This window comes from Opisthocomus hoazin, chromosome 5 (assembly GCF_030867145.1).
Source record: "Opisthocomus hoazin isolate bOpiHoa1 chromosome 5, bOpiHoa1.hap1, whole genome shotgun sequence".
Lineage (NCBI taxonomy): Eukaryota > Metazoa > Chordata > Aves > Opisthocomiformes > Opisthocomidae > Opisthocomus > Opisthocomus hoazin.
Window position 1 is genome coordinate 52,736,209 of NC_134418.1, and position 27,587 is coordinate 52,763,795.

Genomic DNA, 27,587 nt, shown 5'->3' on the forward strand with positions numbered 1-27,587 from the left:
TGTTAATGTCAGAGTATCAAAGTGCTTCAGTGCAGACTCTCATATCTCCATGAAGCAGAAAAGTACTTTTTTATGCATTTTGCAGAAGAGATGTGGTACAGAGATGGTATTGCATGACATTTTACTTAAAAGCAGAAATAAGCAATATCAATGTGGTCTATATTAAACAAACTATAATGAAATTGTAAATCTAGAATCATTGTTGCTGTATATGTGTGTCTAGTAAAGGACTTGGGTGGATTGGTCCTTGACTTTGCCTGTATGACGTTTTCATCAAACAAGGATAAAACCATTACTGATAATATCTACAGATGGCATTAAGGCTCAAGTAGTAGCAAATAATAAAGAAGAGGCTGAAATCATTGCAGTCTGCATGCAGCTTATTAAAAAGCTGCCAACAATGTGCATTCCAGTATGATCATGTGAAAAGTTGAAGAATGCTGACTATACATGTGCGGGTGGGGGCTCTATCCTAGGACGCCATGTCTCTGGAAAGGAGCTAGGCACAATGATGGGTGATGAATGGGGTATTGAATGATGGATGCCCTGTGGTGCTCATGAGCAGAGGGACTTACACATCCCAAATATATAAAGAGCAATGTACAATACGAGTACAGTGTTTATATTGTGCTTTGGTGGTGTTATGACTACTACTGGAATGCATCTTTAATTTTCATATCTATAGCTTTACAAGTAGCAGGAAAAATTAAGAGGAGAACTGCAAGAAGGGTAATTGAGATCCTGAAAATTAAACTACTGGTTGTAAGCATAGTTGCTTATGTATTCTATTTCTTCACAGAAAAAGTAGATCAATTTGATCACAGTCTAGCAATACCTATTTCAGAGTTTGAGAAATATGGTAACAGGTGTCCAGCTATGAAACGAAGGCACAGCAACATACAGTGACTAAAAGTTGAAAGTGAAGCTTCATTTTGAATGAGCAGGATAATTAATGACTTGAAATTTTCAAGCATCATTGCGAATCCACTCCACAATGAAGGTTAAATAAGAGAGCGTTCCATGTGTGTCATATCAGAATTGAAGCTGGAAGGTGAAATTGGTTCTAGATGGCTGTGACATCTGAGTCTTGGGGCAGTATTTAACCCCGAGGCTGGGGCTACTTGATTTTTTTGCCCTCTCCCTTAAGCCTTCTGGATTTAAAATGCAACGTGCTATTTCTAGCTCTACAAAACTGGGCGTGTCCTTGTTAGTGCCTTTAAGACTAGAAGCTGCAGTGGTCTGCTGCATCTGCTCGCTACGAAAGTAGGAGAACAGTAATATGGAGAACTCTAGTAGGAAACTAGAAGGCATCCCAAGGCATCCCATTTCTGCAGTGTTACCAAATTTACTTGTATATTAGATTTATGTGATAGTTTGCTACTTTGAGTAGCTTAGTACTATCCTCTTTCCTATTAATTCACACCTGCTCTTCTAAAAATTCAAACTCTGAGTAAAATACCATCTTCAATGCTTATTTCATTACATCTAGCACTGAATCCATGGATTTCAATAAAATATACCCAGAAGGGCGCTATGTTATTTTCCTGAACATTGCAGGAGACATGTTAAAATGTATATGCTAATTGAATGTAGGAAAGCAGGATTTGAAGGTCATGAGCTCTCTCTTGCTTTTCCTAGATATACTTTATTGCTCTTATTTTCATGTCGGTTCCCTGCCAACTTCTTTTCTGTATGAAGTAATCATATTCAGGATTAGATTGTAGGATGGCAATAGTAATAAAAGACTTTTTTTATTTGAAACAGCATGGCATATACCCATGCTCAAAAAATTCTTTGAATGTGGCCATGATCTCATTTCCTTCCTGTTCTTTCAGCATCACACATGCACTGATGGGAGGGGCGGTTGTTGCCAAGTACTGAGTTGCATGAGGTCCAAGGGGTGTTTTCATGTCTTTCATCAGCCAGGCTGAAGTGCTCGTTGCAGCCACAGTAGGGTCCAATAATGTGCACATTGATGAGAAAACTGCAGAGCAAACAGAAATAAGGGAGCGTTTTGTGTTTGAGATTCAGCAGGCACACAAATCTGAAAGTGCCTCTTCTGGTTTGACATTATCTACAGGTTCAATCTACAATATGCTGATTCTATCATAATGCAGAAAATTGGTTAATTCCCTCTGGAAATTTGAAATAAAAATAATTCTCCCCTTGAACTGCTCTTGCTTCTTCCTTTGATTGGATGATGCTATCACCTTTATTCTTAAGCGGGGGACAAAGAGAGCATTTTTATAGCAAAGCATGTGCATTTTTATAAAATCTGCACACTTTATGCATGTACTTTACGCTTTCTCTATAAATATTGGCAAGTGAGGATAATTAGTCAAGCATATTTCCAAATCACCAGGACCTGTGCTAAACTTCATCATTTGCAGATGGTTACCAAATCACTTCAAATTTCCTTCCCCCTTCATGAAAAAATTTTCTTTCACCATGCCTTGGTTTCTTCCTTTCTTTGAGCATTGTCCTCAACCAGAGTGTCCAGCTGTGGAATTACAGGTCACCACATTGGCTGATGGTGGTGATTTTACTGTCTCAGTAGAAGCTGCTTTACTAGTTAATGGATCCATTTCATTCATCCACCTGTGGAAGCGGAGCAAGCTTGGCAATAGCAACTCTAATTGAAAGCTTACACTTGTTTCTGCTGAGGGAAAGCTAGCCAGAAGCTAGGAATAAGGCACACGTTGTTTTCACAGTGAAAGTAATTAAGCACCAATACAACTTCCTTATCATGTGGACAAACACTCTTATAAAGTAGCTGCTAAGGATCTGACCAACATGATGAGCATGTTATGGTAATTAGAAGGTGGGGCCAATGGCTGGTGGCAGAAAAAAGATCAGATGGACGTGGTAATCACCCCTTCTGGCTTCCTAATCTCAGACACCGTGCATTTCCTGAATTTTAGTGTGTTTATGGGTAATATGCACTTGAAAGTTATGTGGCTCTGCTGTTAATGCATAGTGAAACAAGCCATATTTAGTAGCACTCACCTTCTGTTTTCCATACGAGTCACTGAAGCTTTCAAGCATCTTTGTGTCCTCCTGCACTGTGTTACACGTAGAATTCTCATGCGATGAAAGAAGGTCTTAAGACAATGTTGTCAGGGATGTGCCTTATGGTACAAGTTAGCCCATACTGAAGCCTTGGTTTGGAATGAGCATAGATGGCTAGAAAAGGGCCCTCTGGGAGGTGATGTGGTAGGGCTGCCTTTCCAAGTGCATGTGTTTGCCCAAAAAACATTCTTAAAAATGACAGGCTAGTTGTATAGTCCACAGAAGGAAATACAGACCTTGATCAAACCCAAGTAATTCAGATTACTTGGCTTTGCTTGAATTGTAGACTAGTAATAGACTGATGTTGATCTTATCACAGATAGTTTTTGTCTATTAATAGTTGTCTTCTATTAATACTGTCTATGGTAGAAAACCAGTCTTGTAATGTACCTCTGCAGCCTTTGAGTCATGCTGGCAAGTACTACAATACTTTATGCCTGCTCGTACCCACCATCTCTGCAATAAACTTGGAAGGCTTTGTGAGAAACTCCCTGTAATAGAGAATTTCTTGCTACAATTGTAAGAAGTGTGATTTCTGCTTCCTGTTGAGCTTTACTGGCTCACTTAGTTTCCCATAAAACATAGAAAGAAAGAATCTGATGTGTAAAATCTATTTTTTTCTGTTTTTCCTTTTTAATTAAAAAAAAAAATTTGCAAGAAGCCATTTTATGAGCAATTAGTTTTCTTTGCCCCAGAGTAATATTTTTGTTGCTGATTTGACATATCTTTAATTAGGCTGAGTAAAAAAGATCTGCTTAATTTCCAGAAGACTAAAGAAAAATAATGTGCCTGCCAAAGACATATCATTTTCATAGTCAGGCAGTTAGGTTTGATACTGGTTCAAGTTTAGCAAAAGTGGAGGGAAGAAGGGCTGGCTCTGGTCAGGGACAGAGTAGGTAGAATTGGCACAGCCTTTGCGTTGTCTTCCTTGCTTGTTCTAGATTTTGGGAAAACCGTGCTAATGGCCCTCTTCCAAAGCCAAGCTGGAGTCACAACAAACTGCAGCTATTCCCTCCTCAAAGGGGCGGAAGACAGCAGTAGGACCCTCAGAGCAGTTACTGCCTCTACCATCAATGGTCCTGATACCAGAAGCAAGAGTACCTGGTCTGGGTTTGTTTTGGCTTTCTGTGGTAAGAATAGACCAGCGTCCTCCAGTGGCTGGCAGAGACATGGTTTAGGCCATTTCATGGACTCCTAAGGAGGCGCACAATCAATCTGCAGTGAAAAACAGAAAATATACACAAGTGCTTAGTCCCCAGGGAAAGGGAAATGAGACCAAGACTGCTGGTGTTTAGGCCTTTTCTCTTCGGTCTTATGCTTCTGAATGCAATGGTCTGTAGTATTTCCCAAAAGGGGAGGGGTGTATTCTGAGATGGTTAAAGCTAAGCTTCTAGAAATAAAATGAAGGAAACAATTTAGAAATATCTTAGCTGCTTGGGGTTTTTATGTCCATTAAAAATGATACAGACAGAACAAAACTTCCAGAAAAAGTTGAAGAATCTTCAGTAAACCCAGATTTAGTTTAGCTCTGAACTCTTTAGGTACACCTAAAGTAAAAATATTGTCTTTTTAATGTGTCATAAATATTAAAAACTGTTTGTTTACAAGTTATTTTCCTTTTCTATATTTGGAAATTTTTTTTATGAAGCAACTAAGCAACTTCTCATTCACGGGGAAAGCTATCCGTAAGAGCTGTACTATACCCTCATTCGGTGTAACACATTCCAGACAAACAGTTTGTTACCAGCCAAATGAGTTTATGATGAACAGTTGAGTTAAAGTATCATTCTTGGTTTTTAACTACTTCTGTAATACATTAAAGGGAGAGTGAGCTGCAGCATTACCAGCCGTGAGAACACAGCCTGCAAATAACCTCTCCCTTAATTCTGCATTTCTGTTTCCTTGTGATTGTTCAACAATGCTGCACTTCCAGTTTTGTATTAGAACATTAGCACAGGTAACTGTTTTCAGGATTGAGAGAGAGTTTATAAAATTCCTATTTTCTTAAGCATGCCAGGTCTGTGTATCTATTAGGTATAAAGCAGGGCAGAGTCCACCAGCTTTACTTAAAATTAGACAAAATAGAATAGGGCATGCCAAGTTCTGTTCTAGTATGTCCTCACTATTTAAAAAAAAAAAAAAAGAAAAAACCAATATTATAATTTTTTTAAATAAACATTTTGGAAGTTCCAGGGTATGGAAGGACTTATTTTGAGTTGCTACTTTGTGTTATGACAGAGGAAAGGAAATAATTTTTTGAATGGAGGTGAACTTTAGATTCCTGAAAGGTGATCCCCATCCCCATTACAAGATATCACAGTTAGTCTCTTGCTCAACAGTCCAAAACTTTGGTCTTGCTGAGACATTGTAGATGTTGCTTTCAGCAGCTGCAATGATTTTCAGCTGTCATTCCTGATACACCATGTCTCTTGATCCTTTCATTAAACCAGGTACATTCAGTCAGTAAGAGATCGCAGCTGTGACTAGTCAGTCCAAAATAACACAAATGGGAGAGAAGATTGTATTGCATTGACTATCTAGTGTGTTGGGGTTTTTGAGGGGAAAGCACTGAAAAAAGGCAAAACAGGATTAACAAAGAATTTTGTTAATGATTGGGAATGAACTGGAAAAAGAGTTCAGGTACAATTTGAAAAGTTAAAGAAGAGAGGTGTGGTTTTGCTGGTAGTTAGCAGTGGCACTTCAGCAACAAGGAGGCAAAAATAGGATTGCTTCAGTGTCATGTGGCCTGGTTCCGAGGATGAAAGGAGACCACTGGGATGAGGCAGTATGAATTTCTAGAGCCTCCTAGTCTGGAGGCTCTCTTGCCAGTATTTCCTACACCAGACTGGTCAGCTGTAGTAGAACTAGATAGAAGCATCCAGAGTTGGTGTGAAGACTGCGAAGGACAGAAAATGCAGCCTGGCTCTCAGCTAAGCAATCTCAGGAGTGTGGAGAATGGGGAAACTGCCCAGCAACTTTTCACTTCAGGCTGTAAACTGCAAATTCCATATTGGCTTGTTAAGAAAGAAGAAATGTGAGTCAGTTTTGACTTTTCTTGTTAAGCATCTTTGTGAGTTGCTGCTTTGGAGTTGCTGGAGTTTGAAGTCCTGAGACAAACTGTGTTTTGAGGCTTGCTCGCGTCTTAGTGGTACTTGCTAATTTTCTCCGGTGAAATGAGAAAAACAGCCCTGCTCCCTGCTTTTCTTTGTTGGTCCATCAAGCAGTGTAAGTAAAAGAAGTAGAAAGAAACAGAATGAAAAAACCCCTGTCTGTCTGTGTGATGCTGATGAGCCCTGAAGACGGAATATTGGTAATATGGTGCCGGTGCCACCAACAATAATGCAACAGGAGCCTCTTAGTGATTAAATATCCTTCTTAACATCAGTAATAATTACTGTGTACACTTAAGCAGTAAACTAATCCCCAACTGAAATCCCTTATAATTAAGCTTAATGAATTGAATTGTCTTTAGTGTCAGATAGGCCTGAACATTCCCTAAAACTGCAAGGAAAAGAGATATAATAAAAAGCTTTTGCAGGGATATTACAAGGATCTTGTGACATCATGTTTCTTTAAAACAGAAATATCTGCAATTGACCAAAACACGTATTTATTGAAAAAATATGTAAATGAAATGCTGTAGTTGCATTTTAGCTGGTTGTCTCCCTCCAGCCCCTGGTTATAGAGGCTTGTTGAAAATTTTCACGATTCCAGCAAGTATTTTGATGATGTGTTTATACTCTCTTTTTAGCTCACTTTCTCATACTATTTCTGAAACTGCTGTAATGGGAAAGAAGCTGGATGAATCAAATAGTCGTTAGTGAGCTGAATTTTCAAAGCTTTCAGTAATGGCCTAATTCTGTTCATTGTTTGACATGAGAAGAAACAGTATAAGGGCTAGCAGAAAGCTCCAAGGTAATATTGCAATATGAGCTATTTTAAGGACTAGAAGATTATTTTCTTTTGATTCAGTTTGGTGGACTTATTATAAAAAATGATAATTAAAAAAAAAAAAATTCTGGGCAGGATTTCATGACAAAAAAGTTACGTTACCCTAAGGCAGGCTTCTAATTGATTGATCCTCGACATTCCAGAGAGTCTATGGTATAAAGAAGCATTTCATTCAGTCCAGACGGGTGCTTACATCTGTGTCATGTAGGCAGTTGCTGAGAGTGGTTGAAGGATGGAGAGGGATGATGGATCATGTAGTTTCTTCTTGTGCTATTAGTACCTGCTGTAAGGAGAAAGAAATACAAAGAGACTGTGGTTCTGTCTCCATGCCTTCGGTAGTTGATCTTGATGCAAAGTGATTTGCAATTGTATCTTTGTTTGGCATGCGTGTTCTTTTAGCACTGCTGCTCATGCAAATGTGAAAATGTACCGGAGCCTGCATCAAAACCTCAACTGTGGAAAACTGATGTCAGTGAACTTTGGTGCAGACTGGTGTAGCCCCGGAGAGCTGCCAAATCTGAAAAGATCTGGATCTTTTGTAGGTTTCATGCGCCTAGATCTGCACTATAATAGCTATTTAGTGTCTTTAAAATGTCTGGTAGTTGCTAGTATCAATTTTTCTGAAAATTTATTTAGATGGCACTTGGGCTGCCTTAAAAAAAATAAGTCTAACCCAAATCCCTTACACAATCTCCATTAAATGAAAATGTTCTGTCATTTCAATCTCAAGGGGAGATTTTTGTCTGAGGCAGGATTTAATATGGTGCTTATTCACATCTGTAGGAATATATTAAAAAAATACTAAAATGAGGCACATAAATCATATTATGTCATCGATCAGATTGCCATATATAGGTGCCAATGTCTGCTTAATTTGACTGGGATATATCAAAACATAATGCATCAAGTAAAAGGTATTCTTAGAAGGGATGAAAGTAGCATGTACTTCATTACCATTTCTATTTTTTTATTAATGATCAAATGGAAAAAGCTCATTTGCAGTGGTGAGGACTTGAAAACTTGGCAGTAGTGTTTTTGTGTTCTTCGTGAAATAAAAAATGTGAAAGAGTACATGTGCCTCAGAAACTGCAGAGGTTTGTGTCCATACATAAGCGTATATGTGTATTCACGTAATTTACATAATCCCATTTAAGAGCCTTTTTACAAATGAGGCAATGGAAAATGTCTTGAATGACACTTCTCTGTATATCCTCTGCACTTTCAGTGCAGTGAATTATGTAAAGGTCCAGTAAATCAAATACTTTAGGAATATGGGGCTGAATGCGTAGTTTTCCTGACTCAGACAGAAAGCAATCATCACATAAGAAATTCACCAGCCACAGCCTGGATTGCAACTGGCTGTATGACTTTAAAGGTCTTTTTATATGGCTTTTCCTTTTCCATTCTGCATAATACTACTTACTGTGATCAAAATTTGGCTGCTTTATCACCACTCTCATCAGAATTTCTCTTGTCTTTTATTTTTAAAGAATGTTTTCGAAAGAAATCAACTCATTGTGTTTTTTACTTCTTCCTGAGTTAGACATTCATAATCATGAAAATCTAAAAATGTCAGTGCCACTACTGTGCTGGAAATGGATATAATGCATGCTAATGAAGACTTCAAAGGAGGAAATGTTTTTTATTATTTTAGTTCAAAAATGACAGATATGTTTTCTTGAGTTAAACCTAAAGAGCACATTTGAGATGGATCAGTTCGGGGAAGAAGCAGGAGATACAAGGCTGTTTCTTGTCATCTTTCTGTGAGCATTTGAACTCTGGCAACTTCAGTCATCATTTTGTGGAGCTTACATGGACTACTTGAAAGTTTCTGTAGTTGGTTGTACACTGTCTCTTTCTCTCTTTATATTTTATGGAACTTGGATTGAAAATGCCAGCACTGTAAACAAATCACAAGCACTGAGTAAAATGTAAATATGAACTAAGTTTAGGTGACAATTGTAATAAAATCTCTAACTATGGGAAGAAACATAAAGCTAGTTACAGATACACTTTAATCTCTGCCTTAGAATTGCTGATGTGATGTTTGAGGAGCTAAAATAAAATTGAGTTTTTTTCTTTTTCTGAAATCCCTGTCATCATTGTGCTTAAGATAACATTTCTTTTTACTACAGTTTGTGGCTGCCAATGCTTTTTATATTACTACTTCAGAAGCCCATTTTCCTGATACTTCCAGGTTACCTACTTCAAGCCATTTGCTTATATGATCTGCAAAGTTTGCTTAGTGGCCTGATGAATGAGTGTTAGAATGATACGGGAAAGAAAAGGCACATAGGGGATGCATTTCAACTTTTCAGTTTACCACACAGCTTCAACAGCATTCTATCGAAAGGCTGCTTCTGAAAGAAGATGGGTAACTGTGTGTGTTGTGGTTTAGCCTGGCTGGGCCCCAGCTACCCACAAAAGCCTCTCTATCACTCCTCCTCCTCAACTGGACAGGGGAGAAAAAATACGGTGAAAGGCTCGTGGATTGAGATAAGGACAGGGAGAGATCACTTGCCAATTACTATCATGGGCAAAACAGATTGCATTTGGGGAAATTAGTTTAATTTATCACCAATGAAATCGGAGTAGGATAATGGGAAATAAAAACTGAATCTTAAAACACCTTCCCCACACCCCTCCCTGCTTCCCAGGCTTGACTTCAATCCCAAATTCTCTGCTTCCTCCCCCAGAGGGGCACAGGGCCACTGGGAATGGGGGTTGTGGTCAGTTCGTCACACGTTGTCTCTGCTGCTCCTTCTTCCTCAGGGGAGGACTCCTCACACTCCTCCCCTGCTCCAGCGTGGGATCTCTCCCATGGGAGACAGTTCTCCATGAACTTCTTCAGCGTGGGTCCCTCCCACGGGGTGCAGTACTTCAGGAACAGGCTGCTCTAGTGTGGGTGCCCCATGGGGTCACAATTCCTGCCAGCAAACCTGCTCCAGCGTGAGCTCCTCTCTCCATGGGTCCACAGGTCTTGCCAGGACCCTGCTCCAGTGAGGTCTTCCCGCAGGGTTATAGCCTCCTTTGGGCATCCACCTGCTCTGGCCTGGGGTCCTCCATGGGCTGCAGGGGGACAGCCTGCCTCTCCATGGTCTTCTCCACAGGCTGCAGGGGAATCTCTGCTCCAGTGCCTGGAGAACCTCCTCCCCCTCTTTCTTCACTGGCCTTGGTGTCTGCAAAGTTGTTTCTCTCACATAATCTTACTCCTCTCTCCTGATGCAGTTTTTTTTTCCCCCTTCTTAAATACGTTATCCCAGAGATGCTACCACCATCGCTGATGGACTCAGCCTTGGCCAGAGGCAGGTCCTTCTTGTAGCCGGCTGGCATTGGCTCTATCAGACTTAGGGGAAGCTTCTAGCAGCTTCTCACAGAAGCCACCCCTGTAGCCTGCCCTCTAACAAAACCTTGCCACACAAAGCCACTACAAGTCAGTAAATTGATTTCCTGCTTTCATAAGGAAGTCAAGTATCTTTCTGGTTCAGCTTAATCTGTACATGCAGAGCAGTAGAGACAGAGCTGGGTCAGTTTATGACTGTGATGTTCTTGCCTGTCTGATCTCTGCTGCTTTCTTCCATGCTGCATCCGCTGAGCATGATCTTGCTCTGTGTTAGGTGACTTATTTTTCAGCTGTGTAAGTGGGCTCATGACTAAAACCTGAGTCTCTTTTATCTTTGAATTACAGGCTCTACAGCATAGAGTTAATTGCTTTCTGCATTTTTCAGTGATAAATGGGATTTTATATTCTGTGTGTTGGGTATCCCTCTCGTGCCCTGGAACTTGCTCCGTATTGCATTTGCCTGGCTGTTGGTTTTGCACTCTATTGCTGTATTTTTCTAGTCCAAGTTGCTCCTTTAGGGTGAGTTTTCTTCTCAATATTGCTGCATGCTATTTGTAAGACCTGCACAAGGAACATGATACGCTTTGGTTCCAAGTGTAGCCCATGCTGCTCCAACTTGAAATTCAGAACTGGAAACCAGCTTTGCCTTGCTGGTAGCTTTATAGTTGTATATCAGGGGCTGCAACTCACATGAGTACTGTGTTTTGGGTTTTATATGGCACGTATTGAAGAACACTGTCCCCCAAACTCTAGAGAATAGCAGAGAAAATGGAGGAAACAGAAGTATAAACCTTTGCAGTGACTTGTTCAGGGCTAAACAGCAGTTTGGTCTTGGAAATTGTTTCTCTCCTTCTCAACGGAGTTGTGTACGGAGTAGGCTGTGTTGCACTGTTGTGCTGTACAGCCTTCTCTTCTTGTCAGCGGTGCAGGTAGCTTTCAGCTTGTCATTTGTTTGATGTTGCTAGTGCTGCAATAAGCTTTCATACGTGTGCATTCTTGCCGAGTACATGTCCTTCGAGTGGCTGGACCTACTTCCGTTTCTTCTACTTTTTAAGCTTATACAGCACATTAAAACCATTGGTGGAGTTTTCTGCTGGGTGATGGCACTCTGAGCTGAGAAAGTGAATGATAAGTAATGAGGAAAGTGGGAAGTAATGTGTAAATGTAGAAGTTTTATCCTCTGAAAATTACTGTGGCATCGAAGTTCCCAGATGAGTAAAAACAATGCACCAACATTTCATCACGGACTGTCATCAAAACTTCAAGTAGAATTTTTACATGTGTACGCTATCATGAAGTATTTATAATTATTGTGCCAGGAAATCTAGCTGGTGATTCTCAGAAATCAAAGGATTAAAAATAAAAGAAACATAAATGAATAAATAATTATAGACTCTCTCTGTGCATTCTCTAAACCTAAAGTGTCAAAGTTTTTCTGTAGCAGGAGAAGACTGACATTTTCAATTGGGCTCCCTAGGAGAGAAATACAAAATGTGCCTGTCGAGGAGGGAAGGCTTTACTATACGTAGCTCCTAGTGAAATCAGCAGGAGTGCTAGCCCGTGTAGCTTAATAACTGTGCCCTGGTATTAAGGGGTAGGTATTTTTTTAATACATTCAGGCACCAAATAGGCAACAGTTTGGTATCTAAATATCTCTCAAGATGTGGTCCTTGCTCAAGTGGATAGTTATGTTTAGTTGCAGCACATAAATATTGTGATATGCATAGGGTGTTACTGCATAAGGAAATCCTTAATTCTGAGTGAGGGCTTACGCTTTCTTCATAGGGTGTGGAGACAACTAGGGGCAAACAAAAGTGGTTCTTGGAAACCATTGGGGCACTGAGCTCCTAATATGGATGGAAAGATGGAAGAACTGCAAGTTGGAGGCTTCTAGCTAGGTGGCTGGGCCAATGCTTCTGTCTGCTTGGGATGTCATGTGGGGAGCAATCCAGGCTGTACAGAGACATACACTGGTGGTGAAAGGCAGAAAAATCTCTTTGAGCAGCAAGGCAGTGAGAGATGGAAAATACTCAGATCTGTCTGGTGCCATCAGTGTATTCACTGGACTTTGGACATACCCATCTAGCAGTCTGGAAAGTAACCCAGGATTTACCTGCTGATGTGACATTAGAGAGACATAAATGATTTCTACTATAGTTTACCTGGAGTTGAGCAGCACCAGTGTGATCTTAATTACTGTGTGCTGAGCTGAAGGTAAAAAGTCATGCTGTGTCCCTACCTGGATGCTAGTGGTGTTGGGGAAGTGTACAGGTTGAGACTGTATGCAAATGATACTCTTTCTGAACAGAGAGGTCTTCCTTTTTGTGAAATGCCACGTACTCATCATGCTGGTTGTTGAGAATAGACCTGGTGCTTAGTCTTTGCTGCTTCCAACTACCCAAAGGAGACAGAGTGCCTAAAGGCACTGGCGTGACTCGTAGGGGGTGCTAAGTAACACAGCACTGTGGTTTGTGGGGTTTTTTTTACTTTTTTTTTTTATTTTTAACAGTTACATGTGTCTTACCTGGGATGTGGTCAAAAGAAGCCCAGTTTGCAGAAAACTGAAGGTGTCTCAAAATGGGCTGACAGGGAAAAAAGAAAGAAAAAAAAAAAACCACCCCAAAAAACCCAGGAGTATTTCAGAATCCTGACCATGCGTCAATATCTCAATCCAGCAAGTTGCTTTACCCTACTAGATCTCAGTTTTATAGGAAAAGATGCCATGCTCTTCCAAGGTCTAGCATGGCAGCATTGTACCATAACTTATGCATTTGTCAGCTTTTGATGACATTCGTGTGTATTCAGTTGTTCTACTCCCACTGCAAAGCTGAATCAATCTCAGTGCTGCAGTTAAATACTGGATGATTTAGTGTGCCATCAAAAACTGCATCAGCTACCTATTAGAATATATTAAACATTCATCAGGAAACTGACTGTTCACATATATCCTTGTACCAAGAATACCTAAATAATATAGCAGTCATTACCCAAATTATCTAAACTTAGTTAATTGCACAACAATATGTGGAAGATTTCGTGACTGATGATTTTGATTAATAGAGTGCAAGAATAAAGTAGGACAAATATATTTGAAAAGAAGGGGCTGGATTTCTATGAGCAAATGACAGGGGAATATTTGCAGAGGTGTTCCCTAATCCCCACCAGGGTCTAGATTCTCAGACTTGTGACCTTTTCTGTAATAAATAGTTCTCTATTCTAGTTGTCACAATTCCAGTGGCGACTTCAATAAAACCAATTCTGTGTACTTCACACTAGTAGCAATAATATACTTTGTCAGATTTATGCCAAAGAGAGAAACAATTTTATAGATATGTTAAGTTTTTGAACAGACCTGAAAGATCCTTTGAATCCCAAGACGATGATGTATGTCCTGACAGTGGTACGATTTCCTTTATTGATGGTGTAGGTTCATTGCATGATTATTACTTGCACACAAGAGTGGAAAAATTAATTAATTGTTAATCTGTATGTTACTCTCATTTTGTTATGAAATGCTGGAGAGGAAGACAACTCTAATGGTTTAAGATGTGATGCAATTTATCAGGGTGCTTTAAAATGTCTGACACCATTTTGATATAGATACTGTCTTTCATATGGCTGAAACACTGAGAGAATATGTACTTACCCTCTAGAATGAGGGGGTCAGTCCAAAGAGATGACGGGAAAAGAAATCCATTCATTGAAAGATACCGTGGGGATACTGTTCACCATCATTCGTACGTTGGATGAAGCCACAGATACTAAGGCTAGAACGAACTGTATTTTTATCTGGCATTTCTCGGAAACGATGTGGGGCATTGCCATGACTCATAGCTTCCATTTGAACTTCATTGTTCCTCTAGAAGTCTGTCTGCATTTTCAGGTTATGTCTGTGTTTTCATTTTGAAAATACAGAACACCTGGAAAACAGAAGGAACAGTTGGGAATGGGAAGCATGCCTTGAGTTAAAAGAAATGCAGAGGATGTTTGGAGGAGTTTATAGCATCAGAAGTGAATTAAATATTTGCCCTGTATTGACAGTGTGTCTGTGGAGAAAGAACATCATTAAAAGGAATCATGGTTCTTTTACTTTCATCCAGGTTGATTTACGGTTTCGCAGTTTCTAAGCAGAGACCTGGCTGATTTGTCCCCAGCATGTTTTAAGGGGTACATTTTCTTGTCCCGTCTTCCACAAGGAGTAATGAAAATTAGTATAAGGCCTTACCCTGTTAATGACAGGAGATTTTTCCTGAGGTGGGAGAGTAAATTCTTCTAATTCCAGAGCTGGAGATTCTAGAGGAAATAAGTTTGTCCATGATTGGGCCCAAGACTGAGATGATGTCAGAGCCTAGAGATGAAATCTCTGTCACTGTTTGGACTCTATAAAATTGCTTCATTTTGCCTACACCCAAAATTCTATTTTCAAGTCATGAGAAGGAAAGGGAAAGCAACGTGTACCCGTAAGGAAATGCATTGGAAATGGCTGCAAGTCAGGTATCCTGCTAATGCTGTCCATCTTGTTGGAATGCAGAAGTGTTTTTTGGCAAGGTTTCTGTAATAGTCCTACATTGTAGGAAAAAGACTTGAAACGTCTTCCTCTTCTTTTTCTGTCTCTGTACTTCTCAGGCTTTTGCACCAATGAAAGTGTTTAACTTTTAAACATGTTGTTGAAATATTAAACAAAGTTTTTCCTGCTGATTGTTAATGCTGTATCAAAGCAGGTTTGAAACTGCTTCATAATCTCTTACATAATGCTGTCATGCTGTTCATGTCACTGACACTATTTCATCCTGATAGCTTCCACTGGTAGGAGGCTCAGAAATATGACTGTAACCATTCTCAAATGCGTTTTAAATAAATTTCACAGATCGTTCTTGGGTAGATGCGCTTTCTTAGGTTACATTTTTTTAGATGGAAACCAAATAGAATGCTCCATTAAATTGGTCTCCTTGTCTGTGCAACACAGATAGTCCTCCTCTTCTTCCCAAAAAGTGAATCATCCTTAAAATAGTTGCCTTTTGCTGGACTAGGGTTAAGGAGCTAGAGCACAAACTCTTCTGGTGTATTCATTTCCTGCATATAGATGGTTCAAGGATTCAGTCCTGTGTGGTACCTTTCATTGCAGCTAACTCTGATGCAAAACAATCCCCTTGTACCCAGACAGCAGTCTGTGACTGAAATCAAGGAGCACCCTCCTTTCCCTCCCCCTCCAGTTTCTGATAGCTGAAGAAGGGATTGATTCATGCGGGATTAGGAGATCCTGCTTCGTCTTAGTTAGATCAATAACTTGAATAATGTCTTTCCCCTTGAGTGGCTGTATCAGTGTGTGAGTGTGCCTGGATATAAGAAGTCTGTGTTTTTTGGAGGAAAAGAAAGAAGAATTCTTCAAAAAGAATCCATCACAACTTGTTATGGACTGGAATACATACAGAAATAACAAATATCTTTTGCCAGTTAGGAAAGTGACTTAGATAGGGGCAGGAGAATTTTTCTAGATTCTATCCTTCAAACCTCAGTGTAAGAAAGTCACTGAGTCATATCCTAATATCTTTTGGGACAGGTACATTCTTGACTGCTTCCCTGAGGCAGAATGCTTCTTGGAATTAGCCTTTGGGTAAATATACCTTTTGGCATGTTGATTTCTACCTGGAGCCTTCATGAGCAAACTGGTGTTCATGGTCTTCACTTGAAAAATGGTACAAAATACTTGTGGATTGAAGGTGAGGAGTCAGGGAAGAGAAAGAAAGAGGAGAAAGCAACAGAATAGGGGCCCCCCTTCTCCTCATTTCCGGTTTCGTAGTGTATTTAAAACCCAACAGAAGAATATAAAGCCTGAGATACTTGTTCTGCTGTTTGATCAAGAAATTACAATTGTTGTGTGTCAATGCAGGGTCAGTGTCTTTGAGAAAATGCTGTCATGTTTCTTGAAAATCACTCATTTCATTAATCAAAATCTGTACAGACTGTTTTAAAACAGTAGTGGGCATCTGGAAAGAGAAATGTTCCAGTTTGGCATGTCATGGCAAATTTTTGTCTAAGGAATAAATGAAAATGCTCCAGTGTGAAAGTAGAACTGCCAGAAGGGAAGTTCAGAGGAAGTCCACGAATGCAGAAACAGCCAAGGAGGAGGTGAACTGAGAGGCTGAGAACGTGTGTGTGTAGCTGGATTAATCAGAATTGTCTCCCAAGGATCATGATAAAGACATTTCTGTCAGAACCCGGATCGGAAAGCTTTGGCATTCAATCTACTTCTTTGCATCTCTATCAACACTTACTAGTTTTGGCGGATTGTTTTGATCCAGTGACTCGACTGTAGTAAACATCTCCCTGAGTATGGAACAATTAGTCAATTAACTGTTAAGTCTAATCTGCTGTCCACTAAATTCAATAGGAGGACTTCCTTCTGACTTCGTAAGATGCTGGTACAAGTTCTAACCAGTCTAGCCTGCTTGAAGGCTGTAGGAGTCTACACAACTTGCTGAGCAAAGCTATGGGCTTATGTCAGACTCTTGTCTTGTTGTTTGGGCGTTTACTTTTCTATAAAGCGTTCTTTCTCTTTTCCTCTTTGATACAGTGCTTTCCCTGCTTTGTTATTATTGCATTGATGAAAGTATACTCAGCTTTTGCAGTTCAAAACCCATACCTATCAGAATTCCATTAATCTGAGAGAGACAGAGGGATATATTTAACCTATAGGGACGTGATGGAAATTGGATTATTGATGTTTCTGTTGCATGAAGAAGCACTGTTTATAAGCTTACCATTATGCATGTGAATTCAGCTTTATAGGATCAGGACCGTAAGACTTGAAAAGTGCTTTGGAAGATTTTTGGAAGGTACTCATCACAGATAGTTGTTAGTGATAAAAAAAGATTATCTCATCTACATTAATGATAGGAAGCTGACAATCTGCATATTTCTTTTCATATTGATTAAGGAGAACAAAAAAATCGGAATCTTTAAAAATAGCACTGAATTTTAAAATATTTTAAATACTGAACAGATTATTCTAGCTGTCACTATACTTCAGAGCTTGATACTTGCTATGACTTTTCCATCTTGATTTTGGCTTTCGCAGAAGAAATTCACAGAAGGGTTTTATTTGCAGTTGGAGTGGGCTTTCCAGCTCCAGCAGAATAGTGTTTCACTGTTAGCCCACTGCTGATCACCGTTGCAAGTGCAAGCTTCACAATTGACTTCTTTCTGCACTCACACGCAGGGAAAGCACAAAAAGTTCTCAGGTTTATTCCAGCAATGCCTATAAATCTGTTTGGAAAGGATTCTTCCCCTTCAGCAATCCTGGTGATTAATTAGCTAGCACAAGCCTCTGCAATAGCTCAATCACATCGAACAAGTGGTGTTGCGTTCCCTTCCTAAAGGTGATTATTGCAAATGTCCATGACATAGCAGCAGGTTCCTTCAGTGAGATCTTTTACTGCTACAGAGATTCCAGAACATTTGCTGCTTTCATTTACTACCAGGCAGCAGAACATCTCAAACAATTTCAGCTGTAAAGCCAGGGAACACATATATCATTTTAGGATGTATTAGAAACTTATCTGCACTATTAAGTATCACAAAATCAAATATATGCAGGATCAAACTGGACTTACAAAATAGATATTTTAGAGGTTATGTTTTATGGCTGATAATTCTGTCCTCTTGAAAATGTAATTCTACTGCTTATTCTTGTCTCTTACTGCTTTCTTGCAATCATCAACCTCTCCTCATGCCGCTGAACTGTTTGGCTTGAATTACACAGGCAGATATTCCCCTAAGATACTCCTCATGGCTCCCCCACTGTTTGGCACAGCTGACCTCTGCCTCACCTCTGAATCTCTAAACGCTCCTATCTGGGGAGAAAGCCATTCTGTCCAAGAACCTGTGAACTCAGAAAGCTGGGGTTAATTACTGGGCAATACAACTAAATTATTAGCTCATAGTAATGTCACTGGTATTTGTGCCTGAATTCTGAACTGGCTGACATGTCCTCCTTGTTGTAATTTTGGCAGAATCATACCAGTGTCAGCATTTACAAAGGGAGTTGCTCTTAAAACCTTGGTCGTGGTGCTGGTACTTTTAGAAAATGGAGTTTAGTGTAGACATTTGCTTGTATGTGTCTTTCACTGCTGTCTGGCTGGGCACAACCTGTCAAGCACAGGAACAAACCCTAGAGAGCCAAGTGCTTACTCTGTGGATGCATCTACGAGTGACTTCCTATTATGTTTTCTGGTGTTTTGTGTCCATGATGCTTAAAAAATTTTGTCAGTGGTAACCTGCTGCTGTACTTGATCATAGTGTCCCCTGGAAAGGCCCTGCTTATCTTTTGATAATATAGAGGGCCATACTAGAGAAACAAGAGGCAAAGAAAGCATGCAATCCCAATGCAAGTGTTATGCTGGGGCTGAAGCTGGGAAGAGACCTGGGGTCCTGTGTATCCTAACCTGATATTCTCCTGAGTAAACTGAATTGTAAAAATTCAGCTCTGGTGTCTGACAGAGCTCAGGGTTAAAGGACAGAGCAAGAAAAAACAAGTTTGATTTCCTGTGTTATAGCAGAAATTTTCCTAGATGTAACTGTTTCTTGGCTTACGTTCTGTTGCTGATACATTTCTCTGTGGAAGATGGTGCGGGTTTTTTTTACACTGTGGTGTGTAGTAAAGATGCTTAGTTTTAGCATTTTTTCAGCCTTTTCTGACTTTTATTTTTCTTCTTTTTGTTGGCTTTAAAGAAAGTTTCAGATAAATTTTCTGGTAATACTGTTTCTATCCTGGAACTTTTGTTAGTATCTACATGCTCTGGTGTCATTAGCATTAAATCTATTTACAGCCTGATCCACAAATGTCACACACTGATAGTTATTAAAACTCGAGGTAGGGTGTGAGCTGCCTAGCAAAGAAACCAGTAGGAGATTAGCCTCTGTGAGTGCAGTTTCAGACTGGAATGCATAATTAAAGTGGAGATAAGTGACAAAAAATGAGAAGGAGATAAATTCAGTTTTAGTTCAGAGGCAGCGCTCCTACTTCAGATGACTCTAGGATGGAATTTGTGGGTTAATCAAGAGAGGTGCATAGCAAGACCTCTCAGTGACTGCTCTGAGCCTAGTAATAGGATATCTTGCCTAGACATGTACTCCTTTTGATTGCCCTGAGAAGAGCTCAGTCAGTGAGGACAGATATCTCTAACGTGTTCCTGTTTGGTAACCACAGTCCTCCAGGATTTGCTTGCTGCTCACAAAATATTTAGGGAGCAAGAATTGCTTATATGTCCTGTAGATATTGCTATTAGGATATTGAGAAGGGCTGATCCCTACAGGGCAAGGCATTGCTAGAAGGGGGGAATATACAGTCATTCCTGCTCTGCTACTACAGGTGTTTGAGAGACATGGTGTGCTGGTGTAGAGATCATCACCCGAGAATTACAATCCCCTGTTGTGGTGTTGACTGGTATACTGAATTGCTCTTTAACCTCGAGCAAGACATCTTCCTTTTCTTCTGCTTTTTCAAACCGTGAATACTGCAAACAGCTGTGATTTGTTCCTGTTGCTAGGAGTGGATGTGTTTCTCTTAGCTGTTTATTCACCAAAGATATCTTTAGAGTCAAAAGGAAGGGACAAGATCTTGTGGAGGAGAAAGGAATTCAGCACTTAGGCTGTGTATATCTCTTTGCATTGGCAATAAAGAGCCTGACCAACAGGAGCAACAGCAATCTCTAGCAGATATCTGAGCTCTATGGGGCCAAGGCTGCCATGCAAAGTGTCTTGCAGTGTAGGTGAGATGGAGAATAATTATTATCTCCAGAAGCATGGGCAAACCCAGTCTCAAAAGTCAGGTATGCATTTGAAGATAAGCATAGGGAAGCCAATAGCGTTCCTGGTAGTACTGGACAGCTAAGGAAACTGTTACCTTCCAGATGACTACCTGTATCTTGTGGCATTTCAAAAACATCCTTACAGAAATCATGCCATCAAGTGATTTTGTTTTCTAAAATGCTGTTTCAGCAGTGATTTAGGCATGTATTCTTGTAGGAGTAGACTGCATGCCAGGGGGATCAGGGTATTTAAGTGCCTCTTCCCTTTGTAAATGCTACCAGTAATCCCTTGGCCTCAGTTTCCACAGCTGGAAAAAAAAAAGACTATTATATAGTAATGCCTGCCGCCTTCTTGCGAGGACTTGGCTTTGCCATGGCTAATTCATTCCTGTGTTCAAAGCACAGCGGGTTGCAAAATTATGATTATTAAAGCCAGCTATTACAGAGTGTAGTCTCCTTTGAGAATATTGATTTAATCATGTGTCTCAGTGTATTTAAAGTCTGAAGTGATATGATGTGCAAAGATCAACTTATTCTATGTTTGTATCTAATGAATAATTACGGAATCTTCTCTGTTCTTTCTGTAATGAATAAAAATAAATGCTTTTAGTCAGGAAAGACAAGAGAATGTGCTTGACAAAGGAAGTCCACCAGACCATGCTGCATCTGCTTCTAACTTTCTCTCCTTTTTCCAGATGTACTTTTTTCCTCCTTTTTTTTCCCATCTGTGTTCTAGTCAGTGCAGCAAATTTTTCCTACCTGCCAACTTCTGTGAAAAAAGTGACCTTTTTTTTTTTTCTAAATGAGGATTATTCTAGTTCTTATTGTTCCCTGAGGGACAACTATTTGAACTTAAAGTATAATCTTTAAGGAGAATAGTGGTCAGAAGTCTGGCCCTTCTAAGTTAACTTAACGACTTAACATTGATACTATTCTGGTGTCATGGAAGAGTAGAACCGTACTTGTGAGGGGGACTATTGAAGGAACATCTGCTGACGGTCCTGTGGCTGCTTGCTTAGAGGCATCCATGACCTTATGTGAATGGCCAGGGATACACTCCTAGAACTCATTTTGTTTAGGAAAACAGTTTGTGTGGAGGATGAAGGATGCCAGTGAGGTGCAGAGCAGCTGTGTCTTAAAAGCTGAAGATCAAAGTTCCTGAGCCTGGGGGTCAGAAACTCACCACTTAGCTTAGAGTCACTGAATCATCCGTGGAACCCCTCTTTGGAAAGGGGAATAGATGGTTACCACCTCAGTCTGTACAGTAATATAAGACTCTTGTGGCTGTCCCTTGTGTTACCTGACTCCTCAATAAGGCTTATTGCTTGTGTATGTATCAGAAAATTCCCTTTCTCGTTCTCTTGAGGTGGTCGGATGAGGCATCGTGTTTCTCGCCTTCATTCCAGCAAGGAGAGTAGATGCATTGCCCTGTGTTCTGTTGCCCCTGTACTGGCTTTCCAGAGGAGCAGGGCAACTGCGAGTACCATACTCTGCCTTCTCCCTAAAAGCAGATTTGCTCCTGGCCAAGTTGTTGTCCTCCTCTCTGTTGTTGTCCTCCTCTCTGTTGTTGTTCTGTCTCTTGCTACAAAGAGTACCAATAAACCACACGTTTCCATAACTACTTCTTTCATATCTTTCATATCACTGCTTTTGAGACCATATCCCAAAAGGAAAGAGATTTATAAAAGAGGATGTGTGTCCAGCTGAGCAATCCCAGGGACTGTAAAGCTCCAGCTGCAGTGAAAACTAGTCTCCATGAGATTCTGCTGTCCTTCTGGGACAAAAATTACCAAACGCGTATATACGGCCCTGTTAGTAGGGATGTGAAACCATTATCACTAGGGGCTGAGCTTTTTCTACAAAGCCACTTCAAAACCCTCTAAGACTGCAGACAAATGTTCTTGTTTGTTGTTGCTGGCCTTGTTGCCTTTTCGGTGTTTTATGGCTTAGGCTGAAAGTAGATGTACAAGACAAAGAGGACCTGCTTCTTTTCGGCTGTTTAGTTCCGCATCCAGCACTTCAGGGTTCCCTGGGTGAATGGTAGGCAGCTTTGAAAGATGGCATCAGATCTCTGTGGAGTTGGCACAGCTGAGGTACAAATTCTCATCCCAGCCTGTGTGCCCATGGAACTGGAGCTGATGTGGATACCGTATTTTTCTGAGCGGAAGGGAGAAGTTTGTCTTCAAACTGGGCTGGAACCAAATATGAAAAAACCCAGAAACCACCAAATGTCTCTGCCTCCCAGTCCCTTAGCATTTCCTCAGCTGTCAGTACTGTTTTGGCCAGCTTTCCTAAGAACAATTTTGATCCACCCAGAAAGAGAACATTTGAAGGACTGAAGCGCTCCTTTGGGAAATGAAAAATACTTTCAGGTCCAATGAGAGCTGATTTGCTTTTATTAGACTCACTTCTCTGTTGAAATAAACTAGGGCATGATGTTGCAAATTGCATGTTACAATATTACCACCAATAATGTCAACACTATTAATATAATGTCTGTAATTCACTGCATCATGCCTCATTATTTCAACTCTAAAGATTCTTGTTGTTGTGAATGTAATCGTTTTAATGTTGTATTAAATTAACTCTCTAAGAGGTCCAGCACTCTGTTATATTCCCCAAAATAGAAGATACTAAGCTATGCACTGCTTCAAAGGTGTTACAGTTTTATTGTGAAGTGATAGATTACCTATTGGAATGTTTCCTGTTATGTCAATGGAAGGATATGAGAAAAATCTCACTTTAAAAGTATTTCCATGGTGTCACAATGGCTCTCAGATCTGCTGCTTTGTGTAGACCTTTTTGGGCAGGACACTGTAATTATGTTATTGTTGAAGTAGTAGTTTCTTTGTATCTTACCGACTCTCTGAAATAATTTTTACTTCTGCAGCCTGCTGGGTTTATGTTAGCAAACTTGCTTGCTTTGTGTAAACACAAAGATGTGACCTGAAAGATAGTTTTGACTCCAATTTTTGACACTGGAATGATTATCTTTTACCCACTTCATATTGTATGAATGCGTCCAGCCTTTGTTTAATACTAATTTGTTAGACTGGGCAGCTGAGATGAGTAGAGTGTTGTGGGTATATGTTAAAGTTGCTGTTGAGATGTTTGTACCTTAGCCAAATGCACTGTGAACTGCTGTAGCAATATGAGACCTGCTACATGAGCAACTGCAGAAAGGGCAGAGGCAGATAGTTTCTGTCAGTACTACATTGTGAGACAGCTGGCTGGGAGCCTCAGACCCAACTAATTCCCAGGTTTTTCTGGTGGGATTGTTGGAGAATGTACTTCATGGGAAACTGGTATTTGTGTATTTTTTTGTTTTCCCCCTAAAACATTTAAAAATTAACATTTTGTTTGCAAAGGGCTTCTTTTCTCTCATCAGATCTGGCTGTAATACAGATTGTTCTGCAAAGTGACAACAATAATTCAGTTTTTACTTTCCCAAAGTTTTTTTCTTTTTTCTTTGTACATACACTTTCCTATATCACACTGACTTTTATAATAACAAGTCTCTTCTTTCATTTTCCTATTAAACTGCACATAAAATATTTGCCAGTACATTTTTATTTTAAAAGTAGGTAATGTTTTGTTTTCACTACATCTTTTCCAAAGTGGGAAGAACTCCTAGTAACTTTCATGGACCAAATTATACAAAATGATACATACTGGAAGTAGCAAGGTATTATGAAAATAGAAACGTAATGTATGCCCTGTTGAAAAAAGGGCACCTTGTAACATTGCATCATAAACTGAACAAGGAGTTTCAACAGTACAAGGCTTGTTAAGAACTAGAGATCTCTTTGGTCTTTGACTTGTTCTAGATTTGAAACGTAAGGAAGTCTGTTCCTTTTAATCCATATGAGTGCAAAATCCATGAGCTTGTGAGATTTGAAGCCTCCACTAAAATAAAATGGAAAATGCACGACCCCTTTAAGTATATGGAAGATTATCAAGATTATCCAAAAGCCTGTACTTAATAGTAGGTCTCTCTGCGTTGTATGTACTCCTCCTCAAGTGCAGGTTTTCTTTTAAAGAGATAAAAATCACTGCAGAAACCTTCTGCAACAACTTTTAAAACATCAGCAGTGTATAAAAGTCTGTTCTGAGAAGGGCTAGTGACAAATCAGGTGAATTAACTTGAATCTTCTGAGAGGGGCAGCAGCAGACCTGGAAGTAAGAGAGAACAGCCTACAACAATTAGTGTCTGTAAAAACAGCCTTTGGGTTGAAAGAGGTCAGTGGGACCGTTCTTCTTGTACAGAAACTAGTAGTTGAAGTTTCATTGACCAACTTCATTTAATAATGTAACTTTCTGCAGTGTCTTTAACAAGCACAGAACTTGTGAGGTGGAGCACAGAACTCTAGCATTCAACCATCTAGAGTTACTTTTTCTGTGGAATTAAGGTTGGAGACAGGAAGAAATCTTTATTTACTGCTCATTATTGTTTATGCATACTGCATTTCTATTTGTAAAACAAGCAATTGATATTTTATAGATTTTTTCATCACTGAATGCTTGCAGGAGAGAGGGAGTTTCACTTACTTCACTTGAACAAATGGAGTTACTCTGGGATCCATCCCAAATACCTGAAATTTTTGTTCGTTTTAAATAACAAGTAGGACTGATCTTAAAAATAAATAGCAAGGTAACTGGAGAAAAATTGTGGGCTAACTTCATCACTCCTTCCTAGAGCTGAGTTTTTTCCTGTTTCAGTTTGACTGCAACTGAGGCAAGAACCAGAAATGCTAACGACTTGCTATACATTGGGAATATGGCAAGGAGTTCTCTTTTGCTGGCAACAATGATTCATAAAGGAGATGCCATGGCGCAAGGGATTTTTCTTTCTTTCATTTATGGTTTGATTTCTGTCATCATTATCTGATAGTCGTAGGCGTAGCTGGATGCCGCTCAGGCTTTAAACACAAAGTGAAGTGAGCCTGAAGCAAGTTGCCTTGCACACTGGGGAAGTCCAAAACTGACTTCTCACCAGGCTTGCTTTTCCTTTTGGATGTGATTGGAGAATGGAGTTTCTCTCACAGGAGAAATTAAATGTTTTGAGGCTTCCTTTCAGCATACATGAGGATGAAAGTGAAACCCTTGACTCTGCTTATTCCCTCTCCTCACCAGCCATGCTGTTTCTTATATGCCTTCACTGCTTCTTTGCATCAGTCACTGTCTTTTTCCTTTGCTTTCAAACATGTTAATGTCTCTCCCATGCTACCTTATGAAACATCCCCTACATCCCATCTGCTTCCATCACTGTCACTTCTCCTCTTATTTCTGCCTCCCTCTATGTTTCATCTTCTTGAGCACACTGTGCCATGGCACGCTTTCTTAGCTGTTGATTTCCATGAGTACATTGCATCTGTCCTCTACTTGCTGTGTGGGCTTCATGCTCAACACTGAGCAAGTCCATCCTGGCTGATCTTTCCATCCTGAGCCTAGACTGTCTGAAGCGCTAGAATAAAGGCCATGTTTCACAACTTGGTTCCTCGGGAGCTTTTTACTGAAGTGATGGAGTTTCTGTTCATCAGAGATGGACTTTACATCTGCGAATGCAAAATCAGTTTCTCCACCTTGCTCCCAGCTGCACTGATCCAGGGAATAAGAAAAGCCTCTCAAATTCTGCACTGTTTTCCCCATTGCAAGGTTTGTCTCTCTTATGTGATTGTCCCAGAAACACAGAAGTCACAGAAGACCTTGATTACCTTGAGTGTTTTATAGACTCACTTTCCAATTTCAAAGGAAAAGTGACACAGGATATAGGTGCCACCCTGCTCTGTTTTTTAGGAATGTTTTCAGTGTTGTGACTTTTGGAGTTTTGTACTGAAGGTCTGTACAAAGAGTGCTGGGAAGGTGGTTGCCTTGTTTTGGTGCTGTCAAGAGTTCTGTGACATGCTTAGTGGTGTTCTTAGGCACTTTCTGGATACGTGTTTCACAGTGGACGGTGTTTACAAGAGAAAGACATGGGTGAGTTAATTAAATTGTTCAGTCCTCAGTCCCTAGATTCACAGGTAGTGATTTCTAGTTGTATTGCTGCCTGCTGTTTGGACGTGAAGCTTCGATATTGTGTGGGAGAGAGTACCACTAGAACAGCATAGCGTGGCCAAATGAGGAGCAGTGTGGAGTCTTTTCCTTCAGTGTGCTCCAGACTCCCCTTCAAAACTTTGATTCACTCTACTTCAGAGGCTGAGATGGAGGAGTTCAGCATCCAACACCTCCTGGTCTTTTCCTGTTCTTGTTCTCCCCAGAGTCTGTTCTGCCTTTAGCAGGAGGGTCTTCAGTGGTCTCTTTGAGATAGTTGTTCTTGAAGACTCTGCCATCTCGTGGTGGTCTTCTCTGTTGACTGCTCCTTTACTGGGAGTTACCCCTTTGGCAGGATGAACCCAAACTGTGTTGTATGTGAGTGGCCCATGCAGAAGGTAAAACCTAACAAGATAGAAGTTGTAGCTTGTATTATTGTCTCCACATTGCAGTTGAGAAGCTGAACTGCGGGAAAGTGAAATAATGTGCCTGTTTCTGCACAGTGAGCCCTGGTTGGGAATGTGGACTCAGCTGCCTCCTTTCAGCTCTAAGCTTCACCTTCTATGCCATTTTCTCTCTCTCTTTCTCCCTCTAACAGCTCAGATTTCTTCATAAAGAATGAAATATTTTCTGCAGTGTTGCAATGATGCATATCTGAAATTTGAAGAAAGCCCATACCCAGTTTTTCCTGCCTGATATTCTTGGTGCTATGACATCATAACCGCTGCGTATCCTGTCACTAAAACAAATGTATGAAACAGTTCCACTTCTCCTCTTTAATTGGAACTAGCTTGTTTCAAGGAGCTGAAGAGGCCGACTACTCACAAAGGTTAGTGTGGAGAAATATATCATTGTCTTGCAGGATGTTGTAAGTGGGTCCCTTGGGTATCAAGGTCAGAGTTTATTTAGCAGCAAGTTCTACTGGTATGAATCATCAATAGTGTTTCTTACACAATTTATCAATGCCTGGCAATTATACTTTAGTCTCTAAAGAAATTCTACACTTTTTCTCAGGAAATGGTGCATTTTTTTAACACTTCATTGTCCTTTCCAAGTGTATTTCTCAGTTTTTTTGACACAGAAGAATGGATATGAGATAGGACTGTGTGGTTTTGAGCAGGTTACAGGTCGAAAGTCAGTTCTGTATCAAAACCAGGACTTCTTCAAAAGCGGAGTTGATTGAGACAGAACTAATTTTCAGTAAAATCCTGTTTTTCTTGATTTTCTGTGCTTTAAAAAACATGATCTTGGGACAATAGAATGTGTAATAGTTTTAAAAATTTCTAATGGGGGGGAGAAAACCTTTTACACTGGGAAATAAAACAATTTTTTTAGCAACTTAATCCATTCTTCAGTGATATTGATGAACTAAGTATTTTTGGAAA